General features: G+C 42.9%; 1 long non-coding RNA gene across 3 annotated transcripts; it reads left to right on the top strand.

Moving 5' to 3' along the window:
• Positions 1–303: 303 nt before the first annotated feature.
• On the top strand, positions 304–23,215 carry LOC106835594 (uncharacterized). Of its 3 annotated transcripts, none has more exons than XR_006528850.2 (4): positions 304–568; positions 1,458–1,505; positions 17,200–17,683; positions 19,782–20,089. It is a non-coding gene; the product is annotated as an uncharacterized lncRNA (long non-coding RNA). The 3 variants fall into 3 exon arrangements; XR_011504191.1 differs by lacking the exon at positions 19,782–20,089 and adding an exon at positions 22,091–23,215 and having other exon boundaries at positions 334–568; XR_011504190.1 differs by having other exon boundaries at positions 334–568; positions 17,992–20,089.
• The last annotated feature ends 3,858 nt before the right edge of the window (positions 23,216–27,073 follow it).

The following is a 27,073-nucleotide window of genomic DNA, read 5'->3' as shown; positions in this document are numbered from 1 at the left end:
GAACTGGGAGTGAGGTCAGCTTTCCTTAAAGCACAGATGTGGATGGAAATGTGTGGATATCTGAATAAAAGTCAGGAATGAAGGGAGAAATGGATTCTGGGTAGGCAACCAAAATGTTCCCTGCATATTTGCAGAGTTGAGGATTGATTTTATTCAGGGAGATTCCAGGTTTGTTGGTGACTTGAAAGACCACCTGGGCCAGAGGTTACATATATGTGTGTGCAATGGATTCCAAAGGCATAGTTGGAGTAGCTGAGAATGGGAGGTGGGAGCCCAGGAAAGGAGGAGGCGGGCGCCACAAGTCTGGACGAGCTGCCTTGTAAAAGGATCAAAGCTCTTTGAGATCCCTCTGCCAAAGCTCTTGCAGCGTGTGACAGGAACCCAGGTGAAAGATGGGTGTGAGTGGAACTGAAAGAGACCCCTTGATGATTTCCTGAGGAAATTCACCTGTTTGGCAATGACTTTGCTCCGCAAGTTTTCCTCCTGCATCCACATGTCCTCATCAACTCCAAACTCAAAGGAAAGCATGATGGTTGTGAAACTGAAAAGCAACTTTCAGCGTATGCAGGTAACTCAAGTTCAGAACGAGAGGTTATACAGTACTGTTGGGCATCCCTATCGCCCTTTTGGACTCCTTCCTCCCCTTTGCCCTGGTCTCAGCAGCATCTCTAGTCCTGCTCTTCTATCTATATAACCCATCTAATGCTTATTTCTGCTACTGCCTTAGCATCTCTCTCTCTCCTCCCCACCCTAGCCCCCATCTGCCTTCAGCTTTTTCCCTCCAATTCCTCCTGTTTGTTACAACCAGCTAGATTTTCTTAGAATAGAGCTCTTACCTTTTACTTCCTCTGTTCGAACACTTTTGGTGGGTGCCCATTGCCTACAGAATTAAGTACAAATTCTCATCCTGGATGTCCACAGTCTGGCCAAACATAAAAGAGTTCTAAGTACTGGACAGCAGTTTGGCAAATATGCATTGCTCTGTACCAGGCATTGGGCAAGGTGTATGAACTGCTGAGCACGATTTTTCATCACTCTCCTTCTTGTAATCTATATTTCAAACCAAATCTTTTCCATCCATAAAAACTTGTGGACTATGGGGTTTTCTTGAAGTACTTGGGCTGCATTTCTCTCATGGTATCATCTGTATTCCTGACTGATATCCCACCACTCTAGACTGTGAGTCTGTCATCACTGAATTCCCTCATCTCCTTCTGGTGATCCTAATACCTGGCTTACTTTTTGGTAAAAGGTGTATATTCACTGAGTATCTTCAGTACTCCTGGGACTATTACAAAGTTCCACTCCTTTGGTCTCTACCCCATTGAAAGCAGAAGAAATTGACAATCCTCACAATACACCCATTTTATTTTTAATAAATCACTTTTCAACCTTGATGCTGATTCTCCAATGTTTAAGCACGCATACTAATTTTTTTCTTTTTTTGCTCATTTCAGATTTGGAACTCATAATGCCACCAGCCTGAAACTACTGTTAATATTTTGGTACGTATCCTTCAAGCCTTTTATCCTAACTAATATTTACAGCTCAGAAATTACACAGAGAATAAATACTTTTTATCTTGCTTGCTTTAGTTGACATTATACCATAATTTTCTTGCCAGCAATATTTTCCAGGGATATTTTACTCACTGTCATTTTCATTACCATAAACAACAGGGTGATGAACACCTTTGTGTACAAAGCCTTTCTTACATCTGTGGTTGTTTCCTAGAGATATACTTCCAGAACTGCAGTTGCCGGGGCAAAGGAGTATAAGTGTTTTATGACTTGAAATTCCTACCTTGGCTTTGCTTTTAAATATGTGTGTTTAAAGGGAATGCCACGAGCAAAGGTGACTGCTTAGCAGAGATCTGAGGGGGAATCTCCAAATTCCACCATTCTGGCCTAATTTATTTCACGACTCTGCTGATGTTTGCTTGCCTTCTTCTCAATTTCAAGAAAAAACACAAAACACTGAAATGAGATGCAGAGCCAATGTCTCCCTCTCACTTATAAAGTTTGCCTTCTTGATGTGAGAGGGTGAGAACTTTAAATCTCTCTCTGGAAAAACATGCAGTGAAATTGGAGATGGTGGGACCCCAGACCCAGAGTCATCATTGAATGGATGTGCTTTTCCAGGGCTCGGAGAGTATTGAAAACCCCAACAAAATAACATCAAGACCAATCCCACACAGCTCAGCTTCTTAGCAAAAAGAGCCTTATTTCTCTGTTACTGGGGTAGATACGTGCAGATGCAAAACACAGACAGACTGTCCTTGCCCTGAGTTATAAAACAGTGATGTCTGTTGAAGGTCATTTGCTTAGGGGGAAAAGACTGGTACTTGGCAGGGAGGTCATTGAGGGTGGTGCAGCGCTGCCAAGGACCTTCGATACGAGCGGCCCGGGAGAGCTTCCACCTCACCCCAGAACAGGTCACGGCCCTGGTTACTAAGGGAGGAGGAAGGAGGGGGATAAGAGTTGGAATAAAACGAAAGAGAGAAGGTTATTCTCTGAATCCCCTAAATTCTAAAATTAGAACTCTCCTAAACAAATTTAAAAAAATCAATAAAAATCAACTGGACCTTTGAGGTAGTGTATCTTACCCTATCTATACAATCCTCTTTACAAGAGTGTCTTTATTCCAAAGCCGGGCTGTCCTAGGGGGAGAGTCAGCTCCACCCTAGACTCGCAGAAGGAGCTGGGTAGATTGGTAAACTCTCCCGGGCTGAGCGTCTTCAGTTTAAACGACTAAGGAGGAGTCAGAGTAGGAAAGAGGCCCCCTTTCCGCCCCCCACCCCCACCCCGAGCAGGGGATTTTATGGGAAGTGAAGGTCTGGAGATAGGGATAATTTTTATCCTGTCAGATGGCTCAAGGAAGGCCACACAGGAGTCCCCTCCCTCTGGTCTAGTGTCTGATGCTAATATGCCTTTATCCACCACATGTCTCTTATGCAAGGCCCCACAGACATCACAAATCCAACATGTCCAAAGCTGAACTTTGCTCCCAGGATGGCTTCTCCTCTTTATGTCCTTCTTTATCTCAGTTAATGGCTTTGTGAAGCGTCTCTTTACTCAACCCACAAACCTGAGTGCCTACTTCTCTCATACCGTGCAGTTTGTCAATTCTCTCTTCCCAACATCTTTGCCTCCACCCAGTTCAGGTCTGGGTGAGTTCTTATTTATACTTTTGCAAATCCCTTAGTTGGTTTCCCTTCTCCCCTGCCCCGTTCTCTGTCTTACCCTCACTCTCCCATCCATTGCCCACACTAGTGCCCGAATGATCTCCTGAAACAATCTCACCGGATTACTCCTCTGCTCGACATATTTCAGAGGCTTCCCAGTGTCTCCTGGAGGACCATCAAGCCTCTTAGCACAGCAAGCAAAGCCCTTCCTCAGTTTCTCAAGTCTTCCACATTCCACCTCAAATTCTTTACTTTGCACTTGATACATTCTCTAAAGATGCCAGGCTCTTTGAAACCTCTACCCTTTGAAACAGGTATTGCTTCTGCCTGGAATGCCCTTCTTCCACGCCTTTTCACTTAAATCAACTGCCAGACTCATCTAAAATGTCAGCGAAGTGCTCTCTCACTCCAAAGTAGCCTGTACATTGTTCTTTTATAGTATTTATCAACTTGTGTTGTGATGGTCAGTCTCTAAGCCTGAAGTGTGAACTCCTTAAGGACAGGCATCTTCTCTTCCACATCTGCATATCCTAAGAGGCTTAAACGGTCCAAGGCGTGTAATATATATTTAGTAAATTGAATGAAAGAATGAAGAAGATAAACAATGGAAAAGAATTCTGTACTCTGGGTTGGCTCTTTGGCTAAACTATAGTCAAGTTATCTGTAGGAAAATAAAGTATCTCTCTGTTTTGTAGATATTCAAAAGCTGAGAATAGTGTGTGTGGAGGTGTGTGTGTGTGTGTGTGTCTAGATGTGTGTATGGGCGTATGTGTGTGTGTGTGCATGTGCATACGCACCTGTGTAGCTGTATGTCCTAGTCAGGGTTGATTATGAGCATTAGCTTTTGGAGAATATTCTTATGATAGGGTGTTTGGGAAATAGAAATGAACGATCCATGACAAGCGCACTTCCTATGGAAGTATCAGACTTCCTGTGGAATAAGATCAAATTCAAATACAGTAGGGTCAGAAAGAAGAATTTTGGTTTGTAACTTGTGTCCATTGGGGAATGCGATCTCTGTGTACAAAGTGGTACCAATCACAGCTTCTTCATAAGAAGTCTTGCTTGTTATACGTATTAATATTTAGGTTCCCAGGGTGACTGCCCCAATACCGTATATTTAACAGTTCAATTAGTCATTCCCAAGTGAAGCATTCTAATTGATTATTTTTCAGTCTCTGTTGGTGATAAAGATAATGGATGTTTTTGTGGAGTAAATTGGCTTCCTTGCCTAATATCTGTTTCTTGATGTCACTGCCCAGCAAATAAATGGTGAAGTGTATTGCTATAAATAGCATGATGGCTGGCAGAGGAAAAAAAAATAACTGTGTTTCCTGACAGTGCAAATTTCACACTGTTTTAATTACCACAAACGTTCACTCCTATCTCAGAGAGCTGGGCAGGAAACTGGGAATAACTGAACATTTGTAGAAGCGGCTGAAATGACAAGTCTGGGATGTGGCCTCAAGCCAGTGTGGCCAGGGTCGCTGTGACATACTCTGGGAACTCAAAGTCTAGAAGGTGATTGGGGACCCGCTGGGAATCAACTAGGTGAGACTGGGAAATTTGTCCTGCTGTTTGTGCTGTTACTGCTTTGCAGAAAAGGAGAGACACCTGTCTCCCCAAAATAAACAGTTTGAATTTCAGAAAAACAAAATAAAAGTGCACAGTGTTGGAATTTTGCTATTTGGGCAAACACCTACACGCATTTACAGTTCACAATTCAGTCAGTGTTAGAGAAATAGCAGGGCCAAGTTAACTTTAAGATATTCTCTGAATCTAGACTTTTCTCCCTCCGCAGAGCATTACGGCCTTTTCTCTTAGATGTCTGGCATCTTTTCTCATTTCCTTGGCAATCACCTGTCTTCCCTCTGACCTTCAGCCCCATCAGCTGGAACCACCTCTTCATTTCCCTGAACTCTGGACCCTTCCTGGCTCTCCTGAGATCCCACTTCAGCATGAGAATGGTGTGAAAATGCAGTTGCTGCAGCACTAGAGATCCGATTCTTGGGCCTTTGTCTGATTTTGAATTTGGGGTGGGAATTTTCTGGCTCACACTCAGAAATCTCTATAATACTTTGTAGTAATGGAAAAAGTATGCATTGGCACAGGCATTTATAATTTATGCCAACTTCTTGTACACTTTTTCCCATGTGAGGGTAAATCTCATTGGATTTAGACCCAATGAAATTGGAAACAACAGTATCTTATAATTACTCAGAGGAGTTTCAAGGCTTAAGTAGGTGGTAGAGAAGGGAAAATCTTCACTTCCCATAGTGATAAAGATGTAATTTCTTACCAAGCGTAGGAGGTAGGTCTCCAGGGCTTAGAAAAAGCCCAGGAGGGATGTGCAGGGATCAAAGGACCCAGCCAGTATCTCAGCTTTACAGAGAGAGAGGGAGTGGTCCTTCTCACCTATCACAGAATAGGCATTTAATGAATATTAATGGATTGAACAAATGAACATACAAACTGAACAAATGGCACAAAAAGGTGAAGCATGGATTAAAAAACATTACTCAAAGTTTCAATTAGAAGTATGCTTAAAAAAAACTATCAAGTGCTCTGGCAGCCACAGTTCATACCATGATACCATGTTTCAATATCAAAGAGATGTCCATCCTAAGTAAATTACTTGGTAGTCCTACTCGGCTCTGTGTTCATCAAGAAGCTTAGGTATCATGGTTGACATGTTGTGGATGACGTATTCTAAGTGGTCCAAGACGTAAACCCTAAGACCACGTTGGTGGAAGTTACAGTCAAACAGACATCAGCTTGATATAAAGAATTGCATATGGAATCTCAACCGTCAAAGGGGTAGACTATGCTAGTTATGTAATCGCCTCTTAGTTCCAAGTTGCCTCTTTTTCCCTGCTCTTTGAAAATGGAGCTGGTTTCTTAAGCATTTTTTTTGAAACTGATAAAGGAAATGGATAGTAAGCTTTGTCATTAGAGAACAGTGGAGAGACGTTGAGGAGGAAAGTCTTTGCTTTCTGGTTCCAGTGTCCTTGCTCGGCAGGCTCCTTCCACAGGCCTGAACTCCGGCAGTGTGGTGGCTTCCACAGCCTCAGGCTTTTGCAGAATGCACAGCTTCTGTAGTGCATGGAGGCCAGCAGTGCCTAGTGGGTGGAATCCCGCAGCGCTCCCAGCCTCAGGTCATTTTATAGAGGTATATTTATACCTCTAGTGAAACACCTCCTCATGAACAGCTTTCCCTGGCACCATAGGGGACAGATTTCCAGCAAATTCCACTGGTATGGCACAAAGCAACTTCTCTTCCATCCTGTGAGCTGTGGCCTCTCCAGTAATATCTGGACCTGAGCTCTGGGGAACCTTTTCCTTAGCTGTCCTATCTTGGTCCTAGGCATAGTGGCTGTTCCCTATATCTGCTATTCTTATATTCTTTAGTGTTTTCTTTACTTCTTAATAGCTAATCTCCCATTGCTACAATCCCCTTTTATAGTTAATAATTCCTTATATTAGACTTTCCCTGTTCAAATTACTCTGTGGTTTTAGTTTACTGATTGGACTCTGACTGATACGCCCAGCAAGTGCATGGGATCTTGAGAAATGGGTAGAATTTAGGCAAGCATAGAGGCAGGAGAATGAATATTCTAGGCAGAATGAAAGTATTAAGGTTCATATTTTCCAGGTTTATATTTCTGTATAAGAATGAAAGACTAGCAATAAATACACTTAATCTGATTATACATTCATTGAGGCAAAGACTATGTCTGATTCTTCCACAAGGCCTATAATCTTGTAATGTTCGATGAGAGAACAAAACCTTCTGGATATTGACTGGTCAATCCGTTTGACTATAACTATAACTGAGACCTGGGAAGAAAGACCAGTCCTCATTGCTTTGCAATGCTTTGCAAATAATAGTAATATTAATAAAAAATAACAGTAATATTAGAAAAATATTGAATAATACTATGTACCAGGCTTTCTACATATGAGCTCATAAGTAAAGACCCTCGAACCTTTATAAGATAAATATTATTATATCTGAAGCACAGAGAAGTTACATAACTTGTTTGGATTCACATAACTATTAAGTGGCCAAGCCAGGATTTAAGCCAAAGCAGAGTGGCTCCAGATCCCCAGCCTCTGATCACAGCACACTACTACTGCCCAAATATGGTTAGAGTTGTGATTATACACCACAACAATACACACCTTTCCCTTCAATATTCTAGGGGAACAAAAGATGGGAGTCTTTATACATTAAAGAAGGGAACATTTGCTTTGTAAATCAAGATGCCTTCCACTGAAAGTAAGGCAAAGGAAGGATTTCTGACCTCTCCTGTTTCAAATATTGAGTATTAAAATGCTCTGTATATTAATTGATACACTTTCCTGTGAGTTGTCGTACATTTCTGGGATTCTATTCTCCTGGGTATTTACCTTTTTATCCCCATCCTTAAGGAGTTGTGGTTTTGAATGCTTGAGTTCCAACACAGAGATTCAGAGAGCAGTAGACGAGCTCTTCTTTGGAGCAAAGGTTCTTTCTGGATCCCTGAAATACCTCTCCTCATTACATTCAAGACTTGCTCTGGTTTCCCTTCCACATGGGGAAGTAATTGGAGACCCATGCTGGCCCATGCCCAAGTTTTCTTACTCTATATGATGTGCTTTTATCCTGGAGATTTTGGAGTCTAAGGCTTCTATCCCATGTGGCTCTCAGTGCCCCACAGGACCCCAGTATGGCTAATAACACTTTTGAATTGCTTTGCCCTATCAAATCCTGCGTGTATTATTTCTTCCACCTAGAATATTTCTTTTTCCCCTTCCTCTCATCCTGCAAGACTCTACTCAAATACGATGCCTTTTGAGAGGCCCTTCCCAGCCCCTCAGAAGAATTAGCATTATCTGCTGTGCTCCACGAACACATGGCTACCATCTCTCTGTTAGGCCTTGTTATGTTACCCAAGGACTGGCACATGCCTGCCTCCCCTCCAGACTGTGAGCTCTTGGAAGGCAGAAAGCTATCGCATATCCACAAACGTTTTCCCATGACCTGATGTAATCACTAGGACTTAGTCAGTGCTCTATAAACATTTGTTGCTTAAATAAATACATGAATAAGTGAATGGATTGGGGCCATACAGGATTTGTGGACTTGGGAAAATCATGTCATCTCCTTTAACCTTAGTTTAACCATCTTTAAAATGAGTCAATGTGATGAAATGATGTCAAAAGTCCCTTCAAATTCTGGCATCCAATGGGTGTGAAACTTAGTAACGATTTTTCTATGTTGCCCTGAGGTTGACTAGGAAACTTTTAGAAATCCAGAGCATTTTTGTTATTCCAAATATCTTAAACAACCTCAACTCCAGAGATCTCAAGTGGAGGAGTTCTGTTCATCTCCACTCAGAAGACTCATGGGCTCAAGTGCTAATAAAACTCCTTTGCTTATGGGCAAAAGAGTTGACTGTACAGTGTAGGAGAAAAGTCACATCGACTATTTAAACGTCTTTTGGGGTATCAGCCTCATCAGCCACAGTTCTAGAAGTCCTGACACTAACCTGTCAATCCGAGAGCAGGGATGCAAGTGGCTTCCTTGATACCATTATAAACACCTATAATCCATCTTCTTCACTCTCATTGAGGAGCTTGGACAGACCAGCTGCCTCTCTTGCTGCCCTTATTTAAGAAGTTGGTGTATAAAGTTTTAGTCTATAGAATTCAACTAAAGCCCCCTCTTTTTTGTCAGAGAAGGAATATTCCTCCTAAGAGCTGTAGATTTGAGATATTTGCACACAAGGCCAAATTACAATGGTGTGAGGAATACAATTGGAAGGGAGGCTGCATTCCCAGAGGGACTACTCTATGTCATCATGCCTAGAGCAGTCCAGACCCCCGTATAAGTCCTGGGACCTTGGGCACAATTGAAATAACGTCTCTGAGGATTTTCTATCTGTGAGAGATCACCATTTTGGTTCCTTCCTCAATTTAGGAACTCTGTTACATTATTTTCATTTTAACCTCATCGAACTATGAAATCATCCATTTCTGGGAAGCACTGTCTTTCTTTGTGCTTGATCAAGAAGTTAAACGTATAGTTCACATTTCAACCCCATTATCCAGGAGGCGATTCTTTGCTCTGGAATTAGAGCCTGTGGTAACAGTTAGCCTCTCCTTTCCTTTCCAGATGCCAGGCATTGCACAACTTCAAATTATTGGCTGACCAATGCCAAGGGAGGCAACGCCCCCATCTGGCCAGACAAAAGAAGCAAGATGAAAATAATGATAAATTAGACTGTATTCATTGACTTCCCTTTATAAATGAAGAAATAGACTCAGAGAGGTTAAGTAGCCAGCCCGAAGTTACAAAGCTAGTAAGTCTAATTCTAAAGTCTGTCTTTGGGTGTGTGTGTGTGTGTTGGGGGAGTATGGATAAAACAGACCACTTTTAAAAACAGAAAATCCTAGATATTTTATGTTCAAAGAAGAAATTTGAGGTTTCTTCAAATAAGAATTTCAAAGAAGAAAATTGAGGTAAAACATGAGATGTTCAAAGTCATAAACCAAGCTGGCGGTGGAGGCAGGATTAGAACCCACATCAGTTTAGTCTCAGCACATCGGGCTGTGTAGAGGACCCCACTGAGGAAGGCAGGCACAGCTGGGGAAAGAAGACATGGCAGAGATGCAGTCACGCTTATCCACTCTTTCACCAACTTATCAATACTTCATCAATGAGGAGAATCAGGCCCAGAGAAGATCATAATTTTATGATGAATAAGCTGAAATGATGTGTATCATGTCAAATATCAGGGGCTCAATAACTTATTTTCCTCCTTCCTGGAACAGGGCTGTTCAACTTTTTAATATTATTATCATTTACTAAACTAATTCATGCATGTTGTAAAAATTTTTAAAAGGCGCAGAAAGTTAATAGAAGGAAACAACAGTTCTCTCCCCAAGTCCATTCCCCAGGGTTGATCATTTTTAACCTTTTCTGATTTCTGTCATTCTTACAGTTAGTACCATAATTCTGAATATCGTGATTATAGTTCTTTCCATTTATTTATCCACCTGGTTATTTTAAAGGATACACTTAAATTTCTATTTCTTATTCTACCAACTGTTAGCAAAGTCTCTTTCCTCATGTGACAGAGAAAATTGTCACCCTCTACCCCCATCCATTTAACATTTTCCAAGGTCCAAAATGACTTTACATGTCGAGGTTTACAAAATAATTACATTCTGTTGCAAAGATTAAGTCTTTCATTTTTTATCTATATGTTGATTCTCTACATGGAGACCAATAAAAAGACTTTTAAATATTTGATCATATTAATATTACTCACTATAAGATCAAATGGCATATCTAGACCAATACAGAAAGAAAATAAAATCTTTGGCCTTAATACTGTGTGGTTAAAAGAGATTTAAGCAATATATTCAGAGCAATTCTTTTTTCTTTTGCTTCATTAAATACCCCAAATCATTCCATATTTTAGTTTGCTTTTTGTTTGATTCTTAAATTTGCAGTAAGGGCTGGCCTGGTGGCACAGTGGTTAACTTCCCACGTTCCGCTTCGGCCGCCTGGGGTTCGCCGGTTCAGATCCTAGGTGCGAACATGGCAGAGCTTGGCACGCCACGGTGTGGTAGGCGTCCCACATATAAAGTAGAGGAAGATGGGCACGGATGTGAGCTCAGAGCCAGTCTTCCTCAGCAAAAAGAGGAGGACTGGCGGCAGATGTTAGCTCAAGGCTAACCTTCCTCAAAAAAAAAAAAAATTTGCAGTATATTTTTAATTTCTCTTCGTGTTCCCAATTGATTTTTTTCTTGATTATCAAAGAAACATATGCCTTCTTTACAATATCTGGAACAATATCCATATTTTTAATCCATCATATTAATTGTTTCCTGATCCCATGACTGCCTTCCTAACCTGTTGCCTTGCAGTCTGACTGGGATGTTTTTCTTCATTTACTCCTGGACTGGTTTCACTGTTTCTTGAATCTCATGTCTTCCTTTTTAGTTTTACTATAATGTACTCTCAAGCATTTCACCTCCACAAATAGTAAGTGAAAAGTGACTTTTTGAGCTCTTGCATAAATGAAAATGACTTTACTCCACAATATTTAAGAACTTCTGCATTTGCTAATGTTGCTGATGAGAAGTCTGTTGATAACCTGCTATCATTTTTTGGGTTTAATTTTTTCAGTTTTTTTGGTAGTCTCCTCTCTCTAGGTGTCTAAGCTTGTCTTTTATTTTCCCCATGCTGAACTTTCACAGGGACACATGCATCCAAGTGTGGATCATGTTTCATCCATTCTGCTTCTTGATCTTTAGTGGTCCTTGCAACTTAAGGATTGGTAGTTTTCCACTCTGGAAATTTCTATTTTATTATTTATTTGATAATTTTCCTTTCAGTATTTCTCTGTTCTTTTTTTGGGAACATCTAGTAGTTGGATTGTGAATACCCTGAATTGGTCTTCCTTATTTTTAAATTTTTCCCTTTCATTTGCCTCCTTTGGAATTTTGCTCTTCTTCCTGGGAGCTATCCTTGACTTTAGCTTCCATATTTTCTATTAAGTTTTTTGCCAATTATGATTTTTTATAAATTTCAAATAACTTTTGCTTATTCTCCAAGTGTTTCCCTTTTAGTGATTACCATTAAAAGATAATTTTAAGGGTGCCAGTCCTGGGAAGGGACTACTAGCTAAGTTTGGCATGATCTGCTTTGACGGCCCAGGTTCAGTTCCCGGGCACCGACTTACACCACTCAGCAGCAGCCATGCTGAGGCGGCGACCCACATACAAAATAGAGGAAGATTGGCACGGATATTAGCTCAGGGTGAATCTTCCTCATGGAAAAAGAAAAAAAACAATGATAATTTTAATATTATCCAAAATCTCTCTAACAATATTCATTATACTTTTATACTCTCTTTTGTTCTCTGGATTAACCTGATGATGAATTATTCTCATTTCTTATCTTACTTTTCCCTCCTGAAATGTAGGGCAAATCTTAGGTGCCCATTCACATTTAGGGATGAAGAATTACTTGACTAGTACAGATAACTGTCCTTAGCTGCTTCCAATTTGGTGTTGGCTTGTTTGCCCAGCAAGCCTTTCTCCTGAATGGGCGGACTGGTGGAGAACGATGTGTGAGTGTATGTGTTTGTGTTGACCGGCAAGGTTTAGATTGGACTTTGTGAGCAGACTGGCTTGGCTGCATCTTTCCACTGCCACCAGCCCACCATATAAGAAGGGCTTCACTCTGAGGCCAGCTCTAACACTTGACACCTAAGACTTCCTCAGCAATTGTTCAATTTCTATAGAATGGAGTGTTCTCTGCCTAGAGGCAAGTAAAAGCAGGCTGCTCTGTATAGGAAGAAAAGATTGAGTAGCTCAGATATTTCATGAGGAATCTTTTTATTAAATAGATAGATGTTACTCTTTTTTTTTTTTTTTTGAGGAAGATTAGCCCTGAGCTAACTGCTGCCAATCCTCCTCTTTTTGCTGAGGAAGACTGGCCCAGAGCTAACATCTGTGTGCATCTTCCTCTACTTTATATGTGGGATGCCTACCACAGCATGGCTGGTCAAGCGGTGCCATGTCCGCACCCAGGATCCTAACCAGCGAACTCCCGGCCGCCTAAACGGAATGTGTGCACTTAACCTCTGCGCCACTGGGCTGGCCCCAATGTTACTCCTTAATTCTTGGCTTTCCATACCCTAAGACATCAAATTTGGAATCTGTGTAGGACTTCATTAATTAAAACAGCTCCCACCTTGGCTGCAACGTTCTCTTCTGTTCTGGTCATCCACTTTCTCCACTCTGGGTTAGCCAGCCATTCCTTTGATTTAAACTACTTGTCATCTTTCAGAAATTTGCTAAATTTCCTGGTGTGCTGGTATCCCTTTTTCTGTTCTCTACATTTCTATGATTTTATGTGCTGCTGTCTGGTTTTTTTTGGTTACTTCAACAGAAATTGGGAAGAAAGAGTTGGTAAATATATATGTTTAGGTTTTCATCATGAACCAGAAAACTCCAACCATTTAAAAAATAATGTAAACTTTCGAAGGGATTATATAAAGTCTTTGGCATTTTCTCATGGGCCTCTAATTGGTTTATCATGAGGAAAGAAAAATTTTAAATAAGTGTTATATTATTTAACCCTAAATTAATATTACGCTTGGATAAGACCTAAAATATAATACCAAAACCGTTTCTGAGAATAAACTACTGAAACCAATTTGAACCGGTGATTTTAAAAAATGAAAAATAAAATCTGGAAGACAAAGAACACAGTACAGGTAAGTGATAACAGATGGACTCAGTTATAAACACACACAGACACACACACACTCTCTCTCTCTCTCTCTCTCCTCTCTACCCATGGGTGATAGGTCCCTCTACACCACTGCACATAACTTCAAATCCATTTCTTTGCCTGCACAGATTTGTAGTCAGATCTTGCTGGGCCTTATCTTATTGGTAAAGGCCCACAGCGATTAAAATGGCATTGACAATCTTCTGATCTGTCCTTGTAGAATAGAAAATTCAGATTAAGGCAAGATTATGGTAATGGAGGAGAAGATCTTAGAGTGGGAAGGGCTTTTTGAAGACAGCTTGTTCAGTTCTCCGACTGACACATATTTTCTGTCTGTAATATCCTGCCTAATGGCCTTTTCTTGATCATCTCCAGTAACAAGAAACTTGTAGCCTCCAGAGGCAGCATTTTCATCTTTAGACGGTGCTGTTAAAAGGCCTTTAAATGTAACCCTGATCTGGCTTTATGTACCTCCCAGTGTGTTCACCAGCTGTGCTCCCTGTGACATATAGCACAAATCTGAACCACTGTCATATGGAAGAGGAGTTTGATATTTCATATGTTTAACAGGACAGGTAAGAAAGAGATCTATTTAATGTCAGAGACAGTTGTCACTTCCCTATCTAAAGAAGCTTGCATTCCTCAAGCGGATCTTTACAAAGAGCAAGGCTGTTAAGTGAAAGCTTTAAATATAATTCCATTACCTACTTTACAAAGACAGAGTGACAGCCAATCATTAGAAGAAGAAAGTCTTCACGGCTGATGCACAACTTGCAAAAGATGTGATTTCAGCCATTATAAAGGAGGTGTACCATAACTCCCCACCAAGATGAGTTGTGTTTGCTGGTGGCCCATATCATCTCTATAGCTTCCATTTGGAGATGAGATTCATTGCAAGTCCCCCTCAAACCATTAAAGATGGTCTATGGAGACGGAATTTGGTTGTCCTGAAACGCCTGAAACTTCAGCCACCGCTGACTGCCTGTGAAGACATGACAGGAAGTCCAGGAGCAGAGGTAGCCCATGCTGCAGCTCCTGGTGCAAATGCATTCTGCAGGCTATGTGTGCATTGAGCGCTCCACTCTCCATCCCCAGGGGGAAATTCTGAAACGCATAAGCAAGGTCCACAGACCACAGAGCTGAGAGGTCCTTAGTCATCACTTCCAATTCCCTCATCATACACATAGGAGGACTGAGGTCCGGGAGGGGAAATTAGAAGTCAGAGTCATTCAGGAAGTCAGTGGCAGAGAAAATACTAGAATCTGAAGCTTAAATCCAGTTCCAGAGATTTTTTTCCTCTATCCTTTACTCTTCTGTTATGGCCCATGGTTCTTTATGACCTTGCCCCAGCCGCCCCTCTATCTCCCTCTTCTGCAGGTCTCCCCCTTGATCATTCTGCTCCAGCCACATGGCATCTTAGTGTGCTTGAAACACACCACGCAGGCTCCCTTCTCAGGGCCTTTGTGCTTTCCATCAGTCACTGAGCATTCTCTCTCACAGCTGCATGGACCACTCCCTCTCTTCATTTAGGTGTCTGTCTCTATGTCAGCTCGTCAGGGAGGGCTTCCTTGATCATTTTATCTAAAACAGGCCTCCCTGTCACTCTCTATCTCTTTTTCCTGATTTATTTTCTTCACAACATTTATCAGTATCCTGACAAATCAGATATCAAAATAAGTAGCTTATATGTATATGTATTTAATCTCTCTCCAATAAATGTAAGTTCCATGAAGACAGGGGCTTTGTGAGTTTCTAGTGGATGCAAATAAATATTTTTGAAGGTCTAATTAAATAGTTTTGAAAGTGTTCAGTGACATTTATGAGGTCAATTAATCGAAGTTCAGGTGGCACAGAATACCACTCTACTACTGAGAACTCAATTCAGAACTCATCCTACCAAAGACAATACGGTTTCCTTGCCTCTGGTCTCCATTTCCAATTGCTGGTTCAACTTAAATATTCACTGAGCGCCTCTCCTGGTTTAGCGACTATTCAAGCCACTGGGAAATTGAGCTTAAAGAGACCAATTCTTCACCTTTCAGCTGGAGTTCAGTGGAGTCGAACGTAAGACAAGATAACTACAAATCACTTTGTAAATTCAGAGATAGAAAATTAACAATGTATTAAGGGATATGGAAACACGGAGGAGAGGAGCCTAATCTGGCTTGAGAACTGACTCCTAGAGAACAATAAGGGAAAGTTAGCTGGGAGAGATGACCTGAGGAATGAAGAGAATGACATTTGACAACGCCAGAAGCATTTGAAGAAGCCAGACTCAGAAGGGGAAGCAGCTCAAATGATGACAGGGAAAGATGAATCATCAACACAGATAGTTATTGATGCTTAGAATACCGGGAGATTCCTTGTCCTCATAGGAGCTGTGGCCCAGCTTGTTTAATTCACTCTACATTGTCAGCAACTTGCAGACAGGGAGTGAGTCTCTTCATATCCAGAGCCTAACCTATGACTCCGTACATTCAACAAAGGTTTGTTAAATTAAGTAATAAATACGGCAACTGATTTAAAAGGCACATTTTAGTAGAATAAGGACAGGGGGCTAGGCATCAGGAGACCTAGAAGGCTAGTCCTTGCTCTACTACCAGCTATATTAGTTTAGGCAAGTCTCTTAGGTGATGTTCCTCTTTCATTAATCACCAAATAATCAATAAAGAGGGTAAAACGTCAGTTCTAAGAGAACTTCCAACTCGGACATCCTAGAATATCATAAAATATTCTCCTAGGCTGTTCTCTTCTTGGGACTGGCTAGTGTTAATTGATTTTAGAAATAACATTGTATTTGCAAGGTCTTAAGGAAATTTGTTCTTTAGCTCAGTGATGGCCAAGGTCCTTTCAAGTAGCCAACGTGCAAAGCCACAATTAGACCCCATTTATCCACAGGTCCATTTCCCAGCAATCTGACTCATTCAGGACCTTTTGATCCGGAACTCATCCAAAGAGTCCCCTGGGCACCCACATGAGCTGTCAGAAAGCGCCAGCATTAAAGATTATGCGCATTGCTCCTCAGACCCTCTTTCAAAGCCTGATAGAGTCTAGAGTCCTGTTTGCCATCAATTACTCAAGTATGCTATTTCCTCTGCTGGAAATTATCTTTCTTGTCTATTTTTGCTGGTGAATCCCGCTATGTTTTTCAAGCTTTCCTCACATGTTCACTGCCCTGAGCAGCTACTATGCTCTCCTACTGCCCAGAGTTTGTTGCTCCACCTCCTCTGCTGTCGCCCTAACATGTGCATACCTTCCTTATAGCCTTTGCCATTCTGTACTATGGTTATGCTTGTTGAGGTCATTGTCATGCTTTATTGACGCTGTTCCCTAGGACAGAGCCCGGCATCGAGTAGGTACACAGGGAGTGTTTTCTGGGGACCTCTAGTGATCTGGTTTCCTGGACCTCAGTAAAAGGAACATAGTACCCTGGAAGGAATGGCTGGAGAAAGCATTCAGAAGAGACAGGTATAAGAGCCCTAAGCAAAATCTCAGGTGACATTCATGACACTGAGGAAGGAGACAGAAAGACCTAAAACCAGATACAGAACTGTGATAATTCTCAGGTTGCTAATGGATCTTTAGAATGACACCTCTGAGTGGCTTTGAAATTACATAGTCTGTATGGCAGATGAGAGTTCAGAATTTCTGAAAATGTCAAATACATTTCAGAAAGATGTCTATTAAAAAGAGCTTACTGTGCTTGTTTGGTGTTTGACAGGTTCAACTTCAGTTATCTGGAAAAGGCCAAGAAGCCAGAGGAGTGAGGCATTGTTTCAAATCATAAACTGACAAGATTTGATTAAACGTCATCATTTGCCCAGCATTGTACATGTGTACAATGAAGAACCAAAGACTGGACTCTCAAGGAAGCAAAGAGACAAAAGTGACACAGCTACAATGCTCAGCATGCAAGTTAGCACCCAACTGAGGGGCCCAGATCATGAGAATTATAGGCCCTTAGCACACTGAGGAGAGGTCAGGGGTCAGGCTAGTCTGGTAGAGGGGGGGAAAGGAGGCTTCCTGCAGGAGCTGGAACTTGGGCCATCTCTTGCAGACTGGGGAGGATTGAGATTAGTAAAGAGAAAGAGAAGGTTCTCTAGCCAATGGAGACAACTCAAGCAGAGGCCCTGGAATGGGACTGGCAAGAAGAAGTGAGACCAGCCGAGTTCAGTCGAGGAACGGGTAGGATAATGTATCTCATGGTAAGTCAGATTATGGGGACTGTTGACAGTCGGGCAGAAGTACTTGGCTCTAGATATGGTAGGCAAGACAAAGAAACAAATAAGCTTATGGGTGAGTTGGGCAATTATGTAGTCTAGTGGCTACTAAACAGTCAAGTCACAAATAACCTGATGGTATTGGTGTGTTCCATGTGAGAGTGCAAGTGCCCACTGTCTGGAATCCCCTCACTTCTCTCTGTTCACCCTTCACCCAACCACATCCTGGGAAGTGGGCAGTAGGGTATACTGAGTGCATTGCACAGATTAACTAACTCGGCCTTCCTCCCAAGGATCTTCCTCGAATGCCTCACCTCAGAAAGATCTAACACAACAAATAAAACAAAAGCAGTGAAGATAGCGACCTGTGAGGACCAAAGCCATCTATGCAGAACTCCAGGGAGCTTCTGCACCGGCAACCGGCACAAAGAGTCAAAATCCTCTTCTGCCTTCTTCACTTTTCTCAGTCCTCAGGACACCAAACTTCTAACTGACCATGCTTCCATAGCATGCCCACACTTCGCCTGCACTTCCTTTAGGCTGACGTCGACACTCCCCCTGCCGTGCAATGCTCTATACTCCCAGGTCAAGAGTTTCCCTTCCCACTGGGCTGGATGATTCTGGGACCTAAGGATCTGCTCAGAAGAGCAGATGCTCAGTGAGTGCATATTAAACAGCTCTAGTGCCCCTTCCCTGGTTTTATAATCTGGTCCACAAAATTCCTGGTAGCCATCTTCAACAACATTGCAAAACAACATGGACCTTTAAAAGAAAGTTTGAGCATCAGTTAACACAACTTGAATACAAGAAATCCCAGCAGCTCACAATCTTTCACCCTTTTCCAAAACATCCTGTGGGTCAGCAACATCCCTCTAACATTCAGAGTGAAAGGAAGATCTCCTCTCAGATCTTACTGCAGGCACCCCATTGGGGTCTTTGGGAGATAGTCACCCAAATGGCCTACATTTGAAGTTGGCAAGACCACCCCAGAAACAGCATCTGTCCATGTTCCTTTCACCAAGATCCGTGGTCTGCTGATTGTTGAGACTTGGGTTCAAGTGTTGACTTCCCTTTTTTTTTTCTTAAAGATTTTACTTTTCCTTTTCCTCCCCAAAGCCCCCCGGTACATAGTTATATATTTTTAGTTGTGGGTCCTTCTAGTTGCAGCATGTGGGACACCGCCTAGCATGGCCTGATGGGTGGTGCCATGTCCACACCCAGGATCCACACCAGCAAAACCCTGGGCCACCACGGTGAAGTGGGGCCGGCGCTCTTGACTTCCCTTTTATGGGCTAAAGTTTTGTCAACTCACTGTACCTCAGTGACATGGCGAGTGTCCCTTCTGCTTGTGTCATCCCTGCCTCAGTCTTTCCTGCCCACGTGCAGTGTTGTGCTGCAATACAACAGAGAGATGGGAAGGGCTTGCTGAGTCAAACTGGAGGCCAAGCAGAGGCAGCTTTGCCTACGTGAAGTGCTCCACCCTCTCAGCCTTTCCTATTGAAACCACACTCTCACTGACTCTCTCTTCCACTATCAGCTTCCAGACAGATCCAGTGTCTCCAAATGCTCTGTTCTTCTCAGGCAAGACTTTCAGCTGCACAGTCCTACCTTGTTTCTCTTTTCTTTCTTTCACACCCCATAACCAAATCTGGTCAACTATATTTTTAAATCATATACCCAAACCAATCACTTCTCACACCATTCGTCACTACCACCGAGTAGCCATCATCATCTCTCAGTTGGATTATTTCGACAGTCCCCAAATTGGTCTCCCTGCTTTCACCCTTGTGCTGACTGCACATAAGAGCCAGGGGGGTCCATTTGAAATGTAAGCCATGTCCTGTCCCTCCTCCTCCAGGGGCCTTCGATTTACTCAGAGTAAAATCACCTCCTCTCTAAAGGCCTTACGGCCCTATGATCTGGTCCCCATCTCCTACTCTCCTCCTGCTTAGACTCCACCCACTCTGGCCTCCACACAGCCAGGTACCCTGCTACCTCAGGGCCTTTGCATTTGGATTATTTTTCTGCTTGAAATTCTTTTCTCCAAGATACCCATATAATTTGTTTCTTCTCTTCTTCCCAGGTTTGCTCAAATGTCACCTCATCAGAGAGTACTCTCTGACCTCCCCATGCAAAATGCACCTCCATGGAAGTCTCTCTCTCCCTCTTGCTGATTCATTTTTCTTCCTGGCACTGAGGGCCAGCTAATATTTATATATTTATTTATCTCTTTACTGTCTTTCTCCACCCCACCCCCACCCCCCCAAGCCTCCAGAATGTTAGTCCTTTAAGTACTGAGATTTTGCTTTTTACCACCATATTCCCAGAGCTTAGAACAGTGCCTACCACATTAAAGTGCTCAATAAATATTTGCTGAATGAATGGTGAACCAATAGAAGGTTTCAGGACGCTGTGTTCTGTCATATTTTTGTGTCATATTTTTCTAAATGATTTCCAAAATTATCAGGGGATTCTCCATAGGACCTGTGCTCGATCATTTTAAGGAACTATGCAAACTTGAGTAGACATCAGGAGACCTGTGATTGCATCCCAGCTGTGGGGTTTCACCTACCTGAGGCTCACTTTCTTTCCTCTGTAAAATGGACATACTAATTCCTGTTTCGTTTCTATTACATTTGCAAAAGCCAAAGTCGTGGAGGCCTCCCATGGGCTGTAGTCAAATAGTGACCGGAGTGGCCATCCCTCTCGTCTCGAGAAAGTTGCAGTTCAATGAAACGACAAATGAAGGGAAGGAGTGGTCGTAAATTTTGTCAACTGTGAGTTGCTAATGACCCAGCATGAGCATTCTTGCTCAAGGCCACTCAGCTACAAAGAGGGTGTCCATAAAAGGAACTTCTTGTCCATTGATGCCCCACCCCTGCATATTCTAGTGGGTGTTTTCAGGGCCCCAACTGAACGCAAACCTGCATTTGCGGCAGTTGCCTAGCACTTGGCTGAATCTTCGTGAAGAGGGTTTATAGGCCTAGAACACACATGGCAACCTGTCCTCCTCTCCAACCTTGCAGACCTGCTACAATAATTAAATGAGATAATGCTTGTACAGGGCTTCACACAGCATCAGAAATACAACTATTGTTAGCCTAAACCTGCTAAACTTTGACTAATGCCAAAGCTGGTGTATAACTGGTACTAGAAAGAACTTGGAGGGATGAAGAAAAAGGAGAGAAGAAGAGAATAAAAAAGTATTTTTTTATTTCATCTACAAAGCTATATTTTCACTTTGTGTATTTAAGGAACCAGATATTTCCCGAACATGTTTAGAAATCACAGAGATGCTGTGTAAGACACAGACCCTGACCTTGAGCTATGCTGTAGGAAGACTAATTCAGATGTGGGTTATAGGAGAGACTAGAACAGGGATAGGCTGAAGGCAGGGGCACTGGATGTTGGCTGTTGTGGTTCAAGTGAGAAATTGTATGGGACTAAAAGCTGATGGTCACAGTAAGGATGGTGAAGAAAGAAAAAATACAAGGGATGTTTGGAAGGAAAATATGATAGAGGTTTGGTGACAAGTTTTCGTTCCGTAACCACTTCATTCCTTCATTTCCTTTTACTGTGCTTTAGATGCCAGGCTCTGCAGCATCCACTGGAAATGTAAGGATATGAGCGTCATGAGAAGTTGCATTGTTTTGTCCTCCCACGAGCCAGATAGAGTATTAGGAAGTCTATAGACATCATGGCATTTAATGTTCAGAAGGTCTCTGTCACTCAGAATGGTCATTCCCACTCTTAGTTACAGAAACTGGAGCTCAGAGACAGAGGGTAAACAACATGCTCAAGCCACACAGCAAGGCTGAGCTGGAGTTAAAATCCAGGTGTGTGAATTCTAAGCCTGGCTCTTTCTACTGCATCAGAGATGACTAGGGCACGGCTCATGTCACCGAAGGAGCTGGAGTCTAGGAAGCTGAAAGTGGGGGGCAGAGATGATGGAAGGTTGTAACAGGGCATACCGAGAGCCTCTGAAATAGAAGAAAGGGTCAGAAGGAGAAGGAAAATTCCAATACGTTTAAGCTGTTGAATCTGAAGGATTTAACTTGCCACCAACTCTGCGAGAAGGCATGGGCTGTGCTTGAGAAGTGGCTGGGCTGTGCCTCCACAGGTTGGGGGCACGAATTCTGGCTCCTCCACTCCTTGCTGCATGACCTTGGGCAACTGACGTTTGTCAATGGGGCTGGGTTTTCTCACCCACCAGGAGTGTTGGACTAAGCATTTCCCAAAGTCCCTTCCATGTCTACGCTGTGGTAGCACATGAGCGGGCTGATTAACAATGAGAAGTGAATAGGAGGGAGATTCAGCTGGCTTTTTTTGATCTTTTTTCTTTGATCAATATTTCAAATGAAAACATGAAATGTTTCTTTCATTGCTTTCCAGTTCGTCCCTAAAGTGTGAGACACGGAATCAAAAGGTTGGGGTCCTGGAAGGATGTCTACAAGCAATCTCAGGGGGAAAACAGGCAAGGAGCCTAGACTAGGCCTTCCTCTCTGGAGCCCATGACATCACTCACATTTCCCTGGAGTTTTGGGAACAGAACATACCATTAACTTTATCTGAGTAGAGAGAGGCGCAGTTGTAGACAACAGGATGCCCACGGATAAAGGATGCAGCCTGGCCCCCTGCTCTCAGCACTGCAAATGGGGAATGGATGAGCCAGGAGATGGGGATGGGGTGAAAATGGATGTGGAGAAAGCACACACTTCTCCCAGCTGACACTCAGTGCCTTTCAGCCAGCACTCCATGTGGGTGAATGGGAAAACTGAATACCCAGCTATAGCCGGAGGCCGAGCTATTATGCGCGTCTGGGCGAAAGCAAAATTGGGGCCGAGAATGGACTTCTGTTCAGGCAGGACTTTCAAAGGGTTTGGTGCCCACACTGATAGTTTCTGTTGGCACCAACGATGTCTGCTCACTTGAAACTGAACCTCGCCATTAACTCGGTTTCCGCCTACCTGCTTTCTCTGGCTCTCTCTTTCCTTAGACTTCACTGAACAATATTAACAAATAGGACATTTTTTTTTACCCAATTTCTGGTGAAAATACATTAGACTCCTAACAGGAGTGTGCTCAAGCCAGCTTATGAGCTGACTGTTAAGTTTTCAGAAAATTTTCTGGCTGGTTGTTAAACATAGCCGTTATAAAAATTAAATTATATAACAATTAAATAAATTATAACAAAAACAAGAATCATAAGTACTCAAAATCACCATTTCTTAATTATTTTACTCCATTTTACTATTATCTATGTTGTTGAGGTTACTTACATCTGTGTGGTGAAAATATTATACAATGGTGTGCACGTATTTTCGCAACTCCGTGTTCAGTGAATTTATCTTGGTAGCTCTAAATTGGTCATGGTTGGAGGTATTTACATCATGAAAATCTGCAAACATTACAAATCAGGGCTTGATTTATTGATTTGTTGATTGTCTAGACATCAGGGAATGATGGGTAAAATGCTAATAATGGAAATTAAATTAAAATTGGAGCCATTGCATTGTGAATAACACACACAAAACATGGAGCAGTATTATTTTAGTATTTAAAAACAATGATCTGAGTCAGCAAAGAAGTTGCTCATGTCATTGACAAGTAAGTGAGATGCCAACACATACCTTCGTCGTTTCACTTTCATCTTACTCATTAGCTAAAATGAAAGTATCAACTCATACTCATGTCTAAGCTACATGCATTGTCCATCGATAGCTATCATAAAGTTGGCAACAGATGCACGAGTTTGGCAAAAATCAGTGAAAGCATTCTGTGGCAATTGATTGCCTATGTGGAATTTACAACAAAGAATTGTAAATTATATACTACACATAATTTATATTAGTAAAATTTATAATCAACTTATGTATTATATATATATATATTCAATTTACGTACACATCTATATCTCTATTTCAATTTTTTCCTACCAGAGCACTGGTTGGCACATATTGACCAGCATACCACTAGCTCTTAGGGTCATCGTTTGACTGATAGGAAAAAGGAGACTTATATACAATGTCGCTATTTGTGACTTTGGGCCCAGACAGCACTGGGCCCAGAGTAGATACTCAAGTTAAGCGACTTGGAGACTATATCAAGATTTTATAATGCTATTAGATTATATTAAAGTACTCTATCATTTTTATCTCCAGTGCTTTCTATTGACTTGCTAACATAGCCATTCATTCCCTATCTCCAAATAAAAATTTCTGCCCACAGTCTTTGACACTGAGGATTCCTAGCAGGGTAGAAATGTGGAATGCAGTTGGAGCCAGAGGCGTAGAGCTTAGAAAGAGAAAGCAGGCTGGGAGCTTTCTCCCTTGAAAGCTTAGGTGTCCTGGGAGTGAGATTCCACACCAGAATAAGTCAGCAGACGTCATTAAAGGCTGGACTTCTGGCAGCCCCTTGCATCAAACTATTTTACCTCCCTCTGAGTACACACCAAGCACTCTATAAATGCAGAGTCCACAGGGAGTCAACACAAGACTGATGAAGAGCGTGCTCTATGTCTTCTTTAGTGCTCAGTGCTTTATATCCATTAACTTTCACCCTTAAATAGCCCTCTGCAGCCAGTATTATCTGACTCCATTTTACAGATAAGTAAAAGGGGCAAAGATGTTAAGCATCTTTTAACAACTAACATTTAGCAGGTCTGATTGTTAGCTGACCCTCGTTTATGGGCCTCTCCAATTCCGATAGCTGTTTTCTTGCTCCGCACCACCGTGAGGGAGGTAGTACATGAGAGCTGGTGCGTGGGTAGAGAAGGAGGTGTGGGCCTACCCATGCTCTGTGGTCTGTGTGTGCATAGAAAGGGGAAGAACAGAGGCAGTACAGCTAGAAGCATCAAAATGACATAAAGGTCCTCCGAGGGGTGGGCCCCGTGGTTGAGTGGTTAAGTTCGTGCGCTCTGCTTCAGTGGTCTGGGGTTTCAGTGATTTGGATCCTGGGTGTGGACCTGGCACTGCTCATCAAGCCATGCTGAGGAGGCATCCCACATAGCAGAACTAGAAGGACCTGCAACTAGAATACACAACTATGTACTGGGGGGCTTTGGGGAGAAAAAAAAAAGAGGAAGATTGGCAACAGATGTTAGCTCAGGGTAAATCTTAAAAAAAAAAAAAAGGGGAATCTCTGGAAGGAACTGCTTTCCAGGAAGCTGCCCTGTCAGTACAAAAACAGAAACTCTTAAAGAATCTTACATGGGCTTGATGTGCTTGAATTTGCTGGGGATTGATTCTAGGACCCTCCCCCCCACCTCCACACCGGACACCAAAATCTATGGATGCTCAAGTCCCTTATATATTTGCATCTGACCTACACACATCCTCCCATATACTTTAAATCATCTCTAGATTACTTATAATACCTAACGCAATGTAAGTGCTATGTAAATAGTTGCTATACTCTATTATTTAGGGAATAATGACAAAAAGGTCTGTACATGTTCGGTACAGACACAACTATCCTAGGCCTTTTGATCCACATTTCATCAGCTACAGAACCCGTGGATACGAAGGGTTGGCCGTACCAAGCTGATTCCACCTCAAGACAACCTATGGCACAGGCCATTGTGACAGAGACTGCTGGCTGGTTTCTGGCATCCATTCTCCTCTTCTTGCTAGGCACGCAGCTAGGACTGTATCTCCAGCCTCCCCTGGGTTAGTATGTCGTGCCACTTGGAGCTGGTCAATGGAATGTGAGTGGAAGGGAAATGAGCCTCTTCCAGGACAGGCCACGGAGCTCCCATGGGTTCCTCTCCATTTTCCTCTCCCTCAGGGGGGTCTTTGGAAACCAAATGTTACAGTTGGCAGAATGCCTGTCAGAGTGAGTCCCCTGAATGACTGGAACAGAATCTCCTGTTCATCTGAAACTACCCTGGACTATTTTATGAATGAGAAACAAAATTATTTTATGTTGAGCTAATGCACGTTTGAGTTTATTTTGTTACTACCGCCTGGACTACTCTAAACAAGCCTTATACTATTAATACTATTATCATCATCGCCCCCCCTTTTACAGATGAGGAAACTGAGGCACAGGTAACTCGCCCAAGGTGATGTACCAGGTTACCCATCTAGACCATGGTACAGATGGAGTTTAAACCCAGGCAATCTGGCTCCAGAGTTCACACCCTTGACCATTATGCTGTACACTGCCTTATGGATTGGAAGAAAGTGGTCTGTGAGAAATAGACTGTGTGGGTGAGTGGAGGAGACACTGGCCATCAGGTGGTCTCATGCCCCTTCTGTCCAGCTTGCGTGGATGGGGAAATTGAATTGTTAGGAGAAGAGTCTTCCCTTAGATCCCTCCACAGGATTAGGATTTGTGTTTCCTGGTTGCCAAGTCTCCCTCCTGCACCATTTAGCCTGGCTACTAAACGTGGTACCACAAGGTGCATTACTACAAAGCCGCCCCAGCCTCCAGCAATATAGCTTTCATAAACCTCCCCTTTTACAGGTGGAACAATGGAGTCTTGGGGAGGTGAACTGACCTGCTCAAGGCCACCCAGCTAAAAAGTGTAGTAGGGCTGGGTTCAAATCCCATCTGACTCGGGGGTTGTTCTTTTAACCAGCACCCAACGCTGCTTCATCTGAGATGAGTAGGATGGAGTGAAGAGCTGAGATACCAACCCTACAAATTCAAAGTAAAATAATGTGAGTCGTGAAAAGCGCTTTAAAACCAAGCTCCCTGGCCCTATGAGAGGTAATAACAATGTTCACAGCTGCCCTGCGCTTTCCAGGCGTTTCCACGGCTTTATCCTCCCTCCTGGAGCTCCTCCTCTCACCATCCTTTCTCTGAGCATGGGTCTTTAAAGCTCTGTCCCTGTTCGGCCCATCCATGGTCTCCCCCAGGGGAGGGCTGTGTCTCCTTCATCAGGGAGGTCCCTGAGGCCAGCGCGGGAAAGGTTTGCTGAATGTAGAACCCAGCAAGGGCATCTGCACTCCCATTTTTCAGGTGGGGAGACTGAAGTTTATGGCCGTGAAGGGACGTGCCCAGGTCCCACGGCTGGCCATGGCCTCTTCCCGGGAGTCACTGGTCATGTCCCTTGCAGCCCAGAATCTGCGGATCAATAATCAGTGAAGAAGTGACAGCCAGAGGAACCTGAGTTGACACATGTCACAAAGTGGCTTTCCAAAAATGCCACCACTGCCAGGGCCATGCATGAAGGAGCAGTTCAACGTCCCAGCTCCCGGAGCCCGTTGGAGAACTCAGGCCACCTGCTTCCGGGCAGGGGTGGGTGGCGGGCCAGGTGGGCAGGCGCAGCTCAGTCGCCTGGCCCGCAGGCCCCCCCACTCCCCGTCCCCTGGACCCAAGGCAGCGGCTCCCTCTGTGGGGAAGCGCCAGCCCCGCATTGCAGGGGTCCCT

Source organism: Equus asinus, chromosome 6, assembly GCF_041296235.1.
Source record: "Equus asinus isolate D_3611 breed Donkey chromosome 6, EquAss-T2T_v2, whole genome shotgun sequence".
Lineage (NCBI taxonomy): Eukaryota > Metazoa > Chordata > Mammalia > Perissodactyla > Equidae > Equus > Equus asinus.
The sequence above is the reverse complement of the archived record's forward strand: the minus strand, read 5'-3'. Positions and strand labels throughout refer to the sequence as shown.